Here is a 12,808-nt window from a genome sequence, read left to right as displayed (position 1 = left end):
TCCAGGAAACGGATTCTCACGGAAAGGTTTCAGCAGAGAAGAATGAATCACAGGGTGTATTTTGATGGTCTCATGAAGCTCTAATCTGAAGGACACTGGATTTATTAGTGCTGTGATGCGAAATGGCCCGATGTATTTTTGGCCCAATTTAATGGTTGGAACCTTTAGACGTAGATTTCTTGTAGAAAGCCAGACTTTATCCCCGACTTGAAATTCTGGGGAGGGTCTGCGGTGTTGGTCTGCTGCTCTTTTGTATTTTACTTGAGTCTCACGAAGTGTCTCTTTGAGGGTCTCCTGGATGTCTCGCAGAGTCTCCAGTTTCTCTGTAACTGCCGGAATGGGGCCCGAAGATGGAAAACGAGGAATAAAGGTTGGATGAAATCCATAATTTGAGAAAAAGGGGCTCTTCTGAGTCGAAGAATGATGTGAATTGTTGTATGAAAACTCAGCTAATGGTAGGAAATCAATCCAGTCATCCTGGAGATGACAAACAAAACATCGTAAGTATTGTTCCAAAGTCTGATTGGTCCTTTCTGTCTGGCCATTGGATTGTGGATGATAGCCAGACGATAAATTTAAACGAATTCCTAGAGGAACAGAAGGTCCTCCAAAATTTGAAGTGAATTGTACCCCTCTATCGGATATGATCTAATCAGGAGCCCCGTGAAGCCGAAACACCTCTTTCACAATCAACTTGGCTGTCTGGTCTGCAGAAGGAAGATTCATTGCTGCAATGAAGTGAGCCATCTTTGTAAGTCGATCCACCACTACCAGGATGGTATTATGTCCACTTAATCGGGGCAGATCAACAATAAAATCCATTGATATGGACCCCCAAGGACGAGTTGGAACCGGAAGAGGCTGCAGTAAGCCCACAGGTGATGCTCGAGGGGTCTTGGTCCTAGCACAAGTCTCACAGGAGAGGACATAGTCTTTAACATCTTGTGCTAATTTAGGCCACCAAAAAGAGCGAGACAACAGTTCCTGTGTCTTGAGGACACCTGGGTGACCAGCGGGTCGGGAGTCGTGCATTAATTGGAGCACCTCTAATTTTACCTCCTTAGGGGCGAACAGACGATTCTTACAGTTCCAGAGACCATCACATAGATATAGTTCTGCTTCTGGAGGAGGGTTTTTAAGAAAAGAGTCATTTGAGTAGGCTCCCTTTATTCGTGTGAGGAGATCTGCGGAGAATGTGACGCCCAAAAAAATTCTTTTTGGAAGAATAGTTTCTTTTTGCTCTTTGTCTGAACTAGGATTAGGAAAGGACCGTGACAAGGCGTCGGCTTTTCCATTCTTGGAGCCAGGGCGGTAGGAGATGTGGAACTGAAATCTTGCAAAGAAGAGAGCCCACCTGGCTTGTCGCGCAGACAGTCTCTATGCTGATCGAATGAATTATAAGTTCCTGTGATCCGTAAAGACCGTAATTGGGTGATTGGCCCCCTCCAGTAGATGTCTCCACTCAGAGAATGCAGCTTTTATAGCCAAGAGTTCTTTGTTTCCAATGTCATAATTTCGTTCAGCTGTTGACATTTGGTATGAATAAAAGGCACATGGATGAAGGAGCATCTTGGGTCCAATTCTTTGTGACAGAATGGCCCCAACAGCGGAGTCGGATGCATCCACTTCCAAGATGAATGGTAATTCTGGATTTGGATGGATGAGGATAGGGGCAGATGTGAAGAGTGACTTCAATTGTTCGAATGTCGCATCCGCTTTAGGAGACCATTTGAAGGGGAATTCCTTCCGTGTGAGTTGGGTGATTGGGGCAATAATGCCAGAGAAATTTTTAATAAAACGTCTATAGAAATTGGCAAAACCCACAAATCTCTGAATGTCCTTTTCATTCCGAGGGATTGGCCATTCCACCACGGCTTGAATCTTGCCTGGGTCCATACTCAAACCCTCGGGAGAGATGATGTAACCGAGAAATTGCATGCTGGTTTTTTCGAATTCGCATTTTTCTAACTTGATGTATAATTTGTACTTACGGAGACGCTCAAGGACAATTCGGACATGTCTCTGGTGATCCATGATGTTATCTGAGAAGACTAGGATGTCATCCAGGTATGCCACTACGAATTGGTCCAATAACTCTTGGAGGACATCATTGATTAAATGCTGGAAGGTAGCAGGGGCATTACAGAGTCTGAAAGGCATCACCAGATATTCATAGTGCCCATAACGGGTTCGGAAGGCTGTTTTCCATTCGTCACCGGGTCGAATGCGGACCAAATTATACGCTCCTCTGAGATCTAATTTGGTAAAGATTTTGGCTGACCGAATTCTTTCCAATAGTTCAGGAATCAGAGGTAATGGGTACCTGTTCTTCACCGTTATCTTATTTAGTTCCCGATAGTCAATGCAGGGGCGTAGAGAACCGTCTTTCTTTCCCACAAAGAAGAGCGCAGCGCCTACTGGAGAAGTAGAGGGTCGGATAAAACCCTTTGATAGGTTCTCCTGTAGGTAGTCATTGAGGACCTTCAATTCCGGTTCTGAGAGGGAATAAATTCTTCCAAACGGAATAGCAGCACCCGGTAATAATTCAATGGGACAGTCATAAGAGCGATGTGGGGGAAGTGTATCCGCGTTCTTCTTGTCACACACATCTAAAAACTCAGAGTAAGGAGCCGGCAGAAGATTTTCTTGAGACGAGGAAATCTTATGTATTCCTACACACTCTGGTATAGGAGTTTTAGGTAGACAGGCTAGCTGACAGTGCTCCGAGGGAAATGTTAGTGTCTTGGTCTTCCAGTCGATTAGTGGGTTATGGATCATGAGCCATGGAATTCCCAGAATCACTGGACAAAAAGGTGATGGAATGAGACCAAATGAAATCTTCTCCTGGTGATTGGGCTCCATGATTAGTGTTAAGTTACTGGTTTCATGGGTAACAGGTCCAGAGCTCAAGGGAGAACCGTCAATGACTTCCATCCTTTCTGGCGATTCCTTGGCTACAAATGATACCGAATTGTTCTTGGCGAATTCTATGTCCATAAAATTCCCTGTCGCCCCTGAGTCGACCATTACTGTGGTTGAAAAACGATGTGTTCCTTCCTCGATTATAATAGGAACCAGGAGGTGAGGGTGTAGCGAAGGAGGGTTATCTTTCCTTTGAGAAGCAGAGAGAATAGTTTTTGAAATAGCGTGCAGCTGATTTTTTCTAGGGCTCTGGAAAGAAGACCGCCTGGACTTGTTTGGGCAATCAGCGAGATAGTGCCCATCATTTTCGCAATATAAACAGAGATCTTCTGTTCGGCGTCTATTCCTTTCCCCGGTTGAGATGGGTCCCCGCAGTGTATTTACTTGCATCGGCTCCTCCTCAGTCTCCCTGGAACGTCTTGGGGTACTGACATCTCTAAACCCGGGGTTGCTTGGCATGAACCCGTCTCTCCAATCGTCTTTCCGTAAGCCTGCGATCAATTTGGATGCATAAACGGACAAAGTCCTGAAATCTCTCTGGGGTCTCCACCTGGGCTAGTTCGTCTTTAACTTGCTCCGAGAGACCCTGCCGAAAATGATATTTCTGCGCGGCCTCATTCCACTCAGTATCGTTAACCCATCTGCGGAATTCAGCGGCGTACTCAGCTGCCGAGCGTCTTCCTTGAGGAAGATTGTTCAGAGTTGCCTCAGCGGTTGCACTACGATTTGGGTCATCAAAAATAAGACTCATGGCATCGATGAACTCCTCCAAGTCCCTTAGTAGTGGGCTATCCTGTTCTAACATAGGGGAGACCCAAGCAAGGGCCTCATCCTTGAGCAGGGTTATGATCAGTCCAACCTTGGCTTCGTTGGTATTATAGATGGTAGGCTGAAGCTTGAACACGTCTGCATTGATTAAGGACATCCCGAAAAGATTGTATTTTTCCTCCAAATTTTTCCGGAAGGGTTACACGGGGCGCGGTTTGCCCAGTCACAGTCTTTTGAACAGATGCGGTGATTAAGGCTGCACGTAGTTCACGGTTTTCAGCTTCTGCGGCGGCAGCTCGTTCCTCTGAGCGGAGGGCACATCCTTCCGCGCGGACGACATATTCTTCCCAGCGGGCATCACGTTCTACCTGGCGGGCATCCCGTTCTTTCCGGAGGGTATCCTGTTCTTCCACGTGACCAAGACGTTTAATAAGATGTCCTTGTTGTTCTTGGAAACCAACCATGATACGTTGTAAGTCATGGAGTGTCCGAGCCTGGGCCAGGTCTGTTCCGGCGGAATCCATGGTAGGTCCTGTTTATTCTGTCAAGGATTGGACTTTGGCTGAAGTGGATCCCAGTGGCAGGAACAGCAGGGAGCGAAGTCAGGAAACAAGCAGGGGTCCGAGGCAGGTGGCAGGTAGCGAAGTCAGGAAACAAGCAGAGGTCCGAGGCAGGCGGCAGGTAGCGAAGTCAGGAAATAAGCAGAGGTCGGCAACGAGGAAACTGGAACAGGATGATAGCAATAGCTAGCACAGCAGTAAACACAGGAACCTTGCAGAAGCTAAGGAACCAGTATAAACAGGCAAAGAGGAACAGGAAAGGGAGGTTTATATAGGCAGGCTGAGAGGTGGAGCACAGGTGCAGAGGTGTCATGTATCAGAGTCTGGAATGTTCCTTAGTTTAGCAGCAGCACTCCCGGTGGGCAAATATAGGTACTGCAGGCTAGAACCAGACATTGAGAGTGGCAGCAGTCCCGGTGGCCAAGCATGGGAACAGCAGGCTATAGAATATGACAATAAGAAAACATGGGAAGGATGTTGATCCAAAGAGTAATCTGACTGCCAACATTTGGAGTCAGAAAGGAATTTATTTTCCCCTTTATGAGATATCATTAGATGATATTTCACTGGGGGGTTTTGTTTGCCTTCCTCTGTCTGGATCAATATACCTTGCTGTAAGTGCAAATATAGAATAAAGTACCTGTCGTCTAAATTTAGCATACAGTATGTTGAACTTGATGGACGTATGTCTTTTTTAACCTCATCTACTATTTATCTACTATGATATCATTTTTCCTAGCCATGGTATTGAATTATCTTGCCATTTTTTTTTAGATCCTCTTTGATTTTTTAAATTAATGGAGGATACAGTAGTTCCTCTCATACAATTTTTTTGTAATGCTTTGTGATATATACCCCAAGGTATTTTAGACTTTCCTTCTTCCAGTTTATTTTTAAAATCTAATTTCAGTTTACCTGGCTGGTATATTTAGGCTCAAAGCCTCAGATTTTGTGTTATTTATTTTGAAGTGTGTCAATTAGCAAAGTCATTTATCACTCTAAAAATTTCTGGGACGGATGTTCTGGGTTCATAAGCGATAGTAGACATATCATCTGCAATCAGGGAAACCTTGTAGCCCTTTTTCCTCTATTGTCACACCTGTGATATTCTTATTTAGCCTAATTGATAGTGCTAATGCTTCTACCACCAGGGCGAATAGTAGTGGTGACATGGGACAACCCTGGCAAGTCCCATTTTTAACTGGGAATGATTGTGACACGCTTCCTGAGGCTTTTACCACAACCATCGAATAGTAGAGTGCTTTTTATGCCCACATAAAGCGTGGGCCTATTCCATGTTTGTGAAGGATTTGGAAAATTAACGTCCAATTCACCCAATCGAAGGCTTTGTCAGCGTCTAGCCCTAAAATTAACATAGGGGTCTTATTACAATTGTGGATAATATTTGTCATCCTCCGGATGTTATCCGCAGCTTGTCTTTCTGGTACAAAGAGCCTAACTAGTCTGGGTATATAAGTGAGCTTAGGACTGCATTTAATTTAGTTGCTAGTATTTTTGCAAATATTTTGACATCACTATTTATCAATGATATAGGCCGGTAGCTTGGACATAGGGTTGGGTCTTTACCCTCTATTGGAATCACCGTGATTGAGGCTTTGAACATTTCCTGGGGAGGAAGTTTACCTTTAAGTAATTCCTTAAACATTTTCAATAAGAATGGGATTAAAGTGGGAGCTAACTTTTTATAGTAGATGTTGGTGTATCCATCTGAGCCTGGCGATTTCGAGAACTTGAGTGATTTGATAGTCTGGGCAATTTCCTTGTACGTTATAGGTTTTTCCAAAGTTTTAGCTGAGTCTAAGTTAAGGGTTGGGATTGTGCCTCGTCTAAATATGTATCTGGTTTAAGCCATTTGGGTTGCCTCATGTTGTGTCTTTTAAATTATTGAGCTCTTGGTAGTACTCCCTGAACTCGTTACTAATTTCTACATGGTTGTAGTTTAGAAAAACTCTGTTTTTTTTAAAATGCATAGATACTCTATTAATGTTATTTCTAAGCTTGTTTGCGAGGAGACGATCAGTCTTGTTGCACTTGTCATAGTATAGTTGGCGTGTCCAGCGCATTGCCTTTTTGGTTCTCTAGATCAGACTATTTCTCAGTTCTAATCTGATACAGTCTGTTTTTTTTGTATGTGGATCTGGGTTTTTTTTTTCTTTTAGTTTAGAGTTAAGCCTCTGTATATATTCTATTTTCTTTTTCTTCCTGTATGATGCTATGCTTATCAAAATTCCCCTCACTGTGTGCTGACCACAGGATGAATGGAGATATATGATCTTTTGAGTTTAATGTGAAGTTACACTGCTTTGTGTATTTGTTCTGTCATTTCCAGAATGCTTAGTAATTGGTCATTCATTCTCCATTGGTAGCCTGAGAGTCTGTGTTTTAAACCGGAAAGTTTTAAGGTTAGTGGAGCATGGTCTGACCAGGATCTGTTTTCAATCGAGACCATCAGCCCAGTGCTAATGACTATCATATCCAGCCTCGCATGAAGGTTATGTAGTGGAGACAAGTGTGTGAAGCTTCTCGAGATGGGGTTTATAGCTCTCCAAGCATCTACCAGGTGGTTGTCCTGTTGTGTCGTATACAGCATTTTGGAATTTTTGTTTCGTTTTCAGTTATCATTGCTCGGGGAGTCTGACCTATCCTTTGCCGGGTTCCTTACAGCGTTGAAGTCCCTCCAAATAATGAGGTTTTAGGGAGAGTACTCTAGAAGAATTGTGACTGATACTTGTTTGAGGCATATAACGAAGCTAGAGTTATTTCAGTGTCTCCCAGTTTGCCTACCACTATCAGAAGTTTTCCATCTTTATCCAATATCTGATTGTCTAGTCTGAAAATAAGTTTTTTTCCCTTTTGCAGGGAAGTGTAAAATATGGGAGAATTTCTTATTTTAAAGTCTAAACCCTTTTTGTTTGTTGAGGTATGTTTCTTTTTTACACACAGGATTAATACCACAGGCCAGCGGGGGTCCCCGGGTGGTCTCCACAGGTGTCCACAGGGCACCCTGGGGTTTCCCATGGGTGTCTGGGGTCCCATGGGTGGTCCCCGATAGGTTTCGTGGGCCTCCAGGTGGTCCCCGCGGGTGTCTAGGGGTCCCCGGGTCATCCCCATGGGTATCCGGGGGCCCTCGGTTGGTCCCCATGGGTCCCATCTGGCCTGCGGTACCATTCCTGTATTTAAAAAAACAAAAACATGGCCTACACCTCATAACCCCCCACCAAACATATACAGTACAGTAATGTGTAAAATATCTATTATCCAGATATGAATAATAGATTTTTTGCCCATTATTAAACACAACATTAGCCAGCCAGCATAAATAAAGTAAATAAAAAACGTTCTACTTTCCCCTGCCAACATGAAGGGTGTCCTCGTCAGCATACTGCAGGGCCATGTCCTCCGATGCCAGCATCAATACATTAAAAAATACAATCTAATGGCCCCTAACTCCTTAATCACCTTAGCAGTTAATAACCGCTAAAGTAATTAAGGGGTTAACCCACCCTCACCCACTACCCACCCGGGAGGCATAACCACCCACCCTGGACCCACTATACAGACCCTGTAACCATTGAGTGGCCATATAATATGGGTATGATAAGCTACTATAGCAGTCAATGGTCACACTAATACAAAAGCATGAATGTCAAAAATACACAATAAAACAGATACAACAAGTACCTAAACACCCAGAAACAAAAATTAAAAGCACTTGCCAACCAAGCAATTAACTAAATAAAACCACTAGCCAATCAAATAAAGAAATAAAACCACTAGGCATTCAATAAAATAATTAAAACCACTATGCAATCAATTACATAAATCATACCACTAGCCAAAAAATACATGTAATACCTAAAAGCAGTAACCAACACAACAATTAATTCACACAACCACTAGGCAACACATTAATTAAAACCAGAAGCCACCAAAATACATCATTAAATAAAATCGCTTACCAATCTGTAAAACGAAAAAAAACAAGCCATCACAATTCAAATCAATTTAATCTAAACAATAAAAAGATATAGAAAATAAAACAGTCAATAGAAGAAATACATTTGCCAAAAAAAGCATTGGCTCCCACTGTATTCATCTGTACCCGTAACCAGTCACAGGTTAATACATTAGCAGTCAATGGGCAATGAAAAACATAAAAAAAAATAGAAAAATACAATTAAAAAAACTGTAAAAATAAAAGTACATACATTCAATATAAATCTTACCTTTAGAAGTGTTGGCCGTCTGAATCCTGTGGGAATCAGCAAGCTCTCGTACCATGACATCACAAAACACAATCAAACGCCATCCACCGTGAAGATCAAGGACAGGTAACAAAATTCTTCTTTCTTGAATCTTCCATCTTCTTCTTCCTTCAACTGTGATTATTTCTTGTTTTTCTTTATCTTCATCTGTTAATCCAATAACCCCATCTTAAATCCACGATGTTGACCCGACAGCTTCTTGAGCTCAAATGAGACGTAACAGCCTTAAATATGGCTTGTTATGTCACATTTTGGCGGCAAATGTTTCACACGCCACCTGATTGGCTGTGAAAACCATGTGCCCTTTTTTTTTTTTTTAAATGTGATGTCATGAAAGGGACTGAAGTCTCGTGCGAATTTGCGCAGAGAGAGAGGCGTCTCTCTTTCTGCAGCAGAAACAACTCGCCAGGTGAGCCTTTCGGACGGCAGATCATCTCGGCACCGGCTGCTCGCCATTTGTTGTAATCACTGGTATTTGGGGCTTTCTGCATACCATGATAGCAATGCTGTAATAAATGGCGGTTTAAAAATCCTGGCGATTTTTTCTATCAGACTTTACACTGCATGAGGCCCTAGATCGTCAGAAATCAACATTTAGTAGTCTAGAACTTGCATACACATTTTTTTAAACTGATGATGGTTCGCAGATTTGATTAAAAGTTCGGATTGTGGGAATACAGGGTAAAATTTATAAGTTGGACAACCACTGGGTTCCTGTTCATAGACCAGAGGTGGTTGGAGGATCTGTCTTTTTCCACCTTCTATTATAAGTTCTTTCTCAAGAAATATTACACGTCTTTCTCGCATTGTGATTCATCTAATCCAATGTCCCAGTGGGTTGGGTTGCGTTACGTGGGCGAGACCACACAAAGCATCAAGGATCAGATTTGACAGCATAAGGCTGCTATCCGGAGGTGTGACATGGAGGCCCCAGTGGCATACCATTTCAAACTAGCTGGGCACAATACGAGCCAACTACAGAACCAGGTGGAGTAGGCATGGGGATAAAAAAAACTGTTGCAAAAGGAGTCTAAATGGGTCAGACTATTGGGTACATTAATACCCGATGGGATCAACCAGGAGCTTGACCTGGGCTGCTGCTGCTACTGAGAGGGGGTTTAATCAATTGATGGATCACCCCTGTATGTGGCTCTAGTTATAATATCAAGCTCCAGTTTTTTACATACTTGACTCCAATTGACCATTAACCCTTTGTCCCTTGGGGATACTGATTCGTTCTCTCTGCCTCTCTCCCCAGATATCTGTGTCCGTTACTAGTGCCGTTGTTCTCTTTATTGACGGGTGTGCTCGTACTGTATGTACTGTATCTGTCTTATCCTACTGTGCACCTCGCACCATGCTAGTGATCCTTACTTGATTGCAGTGGTTCTCACCCACCTCTACCCGGCTCTTTGTCTCTCAAATCGCTTTTTACTCGCATTAATGTTTGTATATCATAGTAAACTTGATTGATTTGTATTCTCTGGCTCGTGGCTGTATGGACTGCATACACTAAGCGAAAAGCTGGTCGGTATATTCACTAGACAAGTTCTATATTATATTCGCTCCTTTACAGTTCACTTTACTCCCTAGGTGATGTGATATTTGCCCATTTGATATCTCTCCCGGCTATTTGGGATGTTTTTTTCAGGCTTTATTATCAGTTACTATTTTTCGGTCACAGCAGACTGTGTGAAAAGATATACACTTATGGATAAAGACAGGGTGGGATAAGGGTTAAGAACACACTTGATTGACAAATACTTTCCTATTCAGAGACCCCTAGGACATTCAACTGGCTCACTATGTGGGACTGCACCTTTAAACAGTGCAGCTTATTTAATTTACTTGCTGTGTAGTACACTGTACAATGAAGAATCAAACTCTATTATGTGTCTTTTGCAAGGGCACATGCAAAGTGTAGCTAACAAGATTACAGTATAAGTGACCTGGTTGCCTATTTTAAAAAGCCATCTCGCTGAGACCTGCAGGGATATTCTGTATATAATCAGTACATACCAATTTACTAACCACATAAACAAAAATACAAATTGAACGTGGGATTTTGGGGAAATTACCATGACTTAAGGAAAGGTTAAATATGTGTATACTATAAGCAGTGAAAGCAAAACAAAAATGAGTCTTAATTAATGTATACATGTTAAAATTAAAAAGGGTTTTTCCAGTGGTAAATACATGTAGTCAGTCATTCACAGAACAAAGATTTAGTCTGTTCAAACAGATTTATCTCAAATTGATGCTAGTTATGACCAGTGAAATAACAGAGCATATATTAAACAAAAACTGGACACAAAATGACTATGCCACCACTTCCCATAAAGACAAGCGTTCTTGCCAATTCATTGTTTGTAACAATGTTCGTCATTCAACAGAGGAAATGAAGAATGTTATGTCTTCGCAAAGCTTTGCAAGGCTATCAAAATCTTTGCTAGGAATAATAAACTTCCAAGATTGATCTACGAAGAGACTCGTGTGACGCTTGCCGAGCCCATATGACTGCATTCAGTTTGAGATGGCTGAAGACTAGTAGTGTATATTTTTGCCATTATGGTATTGCAAACTCTTGCTAACATTTGAATAATTACAACGTTAACCAACTGCAGTATTAGTCGAAAATCTAAACAAGTCTGCATACGATTTTTATATAATCCAAATATTTACTGATGCATTGTTTGACACTAAATAACTCAAATATGGTCTATATGGGGCATGCTGGTTATGTTTGTATAATTAATTTTGTACAATAATAGGGCTTAATTGGTTTATATAAAACAATTACATTGTCAAAATTGTTTATTCAATAAATTAATAGCTTGTATATACAATAAATACCAATGCTTCTCCACCATTAATAGCCTTGATAACATTGTATATAGAAGCTATTACTGCAATAAAAAAAAATTCCAAGAGCAAGGCCAAAAACAGATTTTTTTTGGGGGGGGGGGAAGAAAATCAAATCTCGGCACTGTTTGTTTTAAATCTCATTTTTAATCATACAAGCTGCAAAACATTATTGCGGAGAGATGAAAGACCAGACATTTTACATTTTTACCAAAGGATACAAAATGCAAAAATTGACTTAAAGCTGCAGTTCAGTCTTTTTTTTTTTTTTTTTTACATTTATTTTTTTACTTCAATAGTTTCATGTGTGCAATCTCTAATTAGCTAAAGAACTGTATAGCTGCAGGTCAATTCATTTTCCATGTATTGATAGGTCGAAATTTGGTGACATATTAAAAGCTGGGATTTGTTTATAATCTGCTTGACTGGCAGTGGAAGCTCATGAATATTCATGAGCAATCCTGCACTGACAAGTGCTAGAGGGAGGGCAGGGCTGACAAAGGGGTGTGCCAGAGCTTGTGACAGGACATGAAGGGGCAGTGCCTTAGCAAATGGCTGTTAAAATAGAATACAAGAAAATTGGTCTTTCAAAGTTGTTTTTTTAAAAACAGAAAATGCTAAAAGTATTTTTTCTTACTACAGAACTGATTTATTAAAAAAAACACACATGCAGGATATTGACTGAACTGCAGCTTTATGCAATAGAAAAGCTTATTAAAATGTGTGCATTATAAGGCTACGGCCCCGCTCCCTCAGTCAGCGCACCCGCACTGCAGATAGGCGGCACGCTGAAAGGCAATTGACCGCTATCTGCGGTCTGTAGGGAGCGGGAGTGGTTTGAGCGGAGGGTCCGCCCGTTTGTCCGTCCCACCCACACACACAGCTTCCCTCCCACAGCTCCTTCCCTGCTCCCCTCCACTCACTCACACACACTCACAGGCACTCACACACACAGGGAAATACACACAGGGGTGGGGGGTGAATCGAAGCAGGGGGGGGAATCAGAGGGGGGAAATCGGAACAGGGGGGGGTGTATGGAACGGGGGGGGATCAGAGCAGGGGGGAATCAGAGGGGGGAAATCGGAACGGGAGGGTGAATGGAACGGGGGGATCGGAGCACGGGGGGGGGGGAGAAATCGGATTGGCTGCTGGGATCCAATCCGTGATTGGTTCCCTTGCATGCCACGTGACGTGGCACTCGCCGAAATCACAAGCTCCTTGTAGCTCCGGCTGGCTGATGCGTTACAGCACGCAGTCAGCCACGCCGGAAGGAGCCAGCAGGGACATCAAGAACAGAGGCAAGCATCTGGTGGTCCGCCGCGCCGCCGGCCGCAGCGGGACCAAAGCCTAAGTCAAGTAAGAGCTGTGGTGTGTGAGATACTGACCCGGATTGCAAAAGACCTACTTAGA

The 12,808-nt window shown here is 42.6% G+C and overlaps 2 protein-coding genes across 10 annotated transcripts in view; both read right to left on the bottom strand.

Moving 5' to 3' along the window:
- The window catches only part of RPL7 (ribosomal protein L7), a 347,318-nt gene extending 338,947 nt beyond the window's left edge, over positions 1–8,371 (bottom strand). Inside the window, exon 1 of the mRNA XM_075583459.1 lies at positions 8,367–8,371. The gene's annotated coding sequence lies outside the window, so the exon portion shown is untranslated. The remainder of the gene's footprint in view (positions 1–8,366) is intronic.
- The window catches only part of STAU2 (staufen double-stranded RNA binding protein 2), a 414,157-nt gene that overhangs the window by 63,322 nt on the left and 338,027 nt on the right, over positions 1–12,808 (bottom strand). The window lies entirely within an intron of this gene.

The sequence above is a fragment of the Ascaphus truei genome, chromosome 2 (genome assembly GCF_040206685.1).
Source record: "Ascaphus truei isolate aAscTru1 chromosome 2, aAscTru1.hap1, whole genome shotgun sequence".
Classification (NCBI taxonomy): domain Eukaryota; kingdom Metazoa; phylum Chordata; class Amphibia; order Anura; family Ascaphidae; genus Ascaphus; species Ascaphus truei.
The sequence above is the reverse complement of the archived record's forward strand: the minus strand, read 5'-3'. Positions and strand labels throughout refer to the sequence as shown.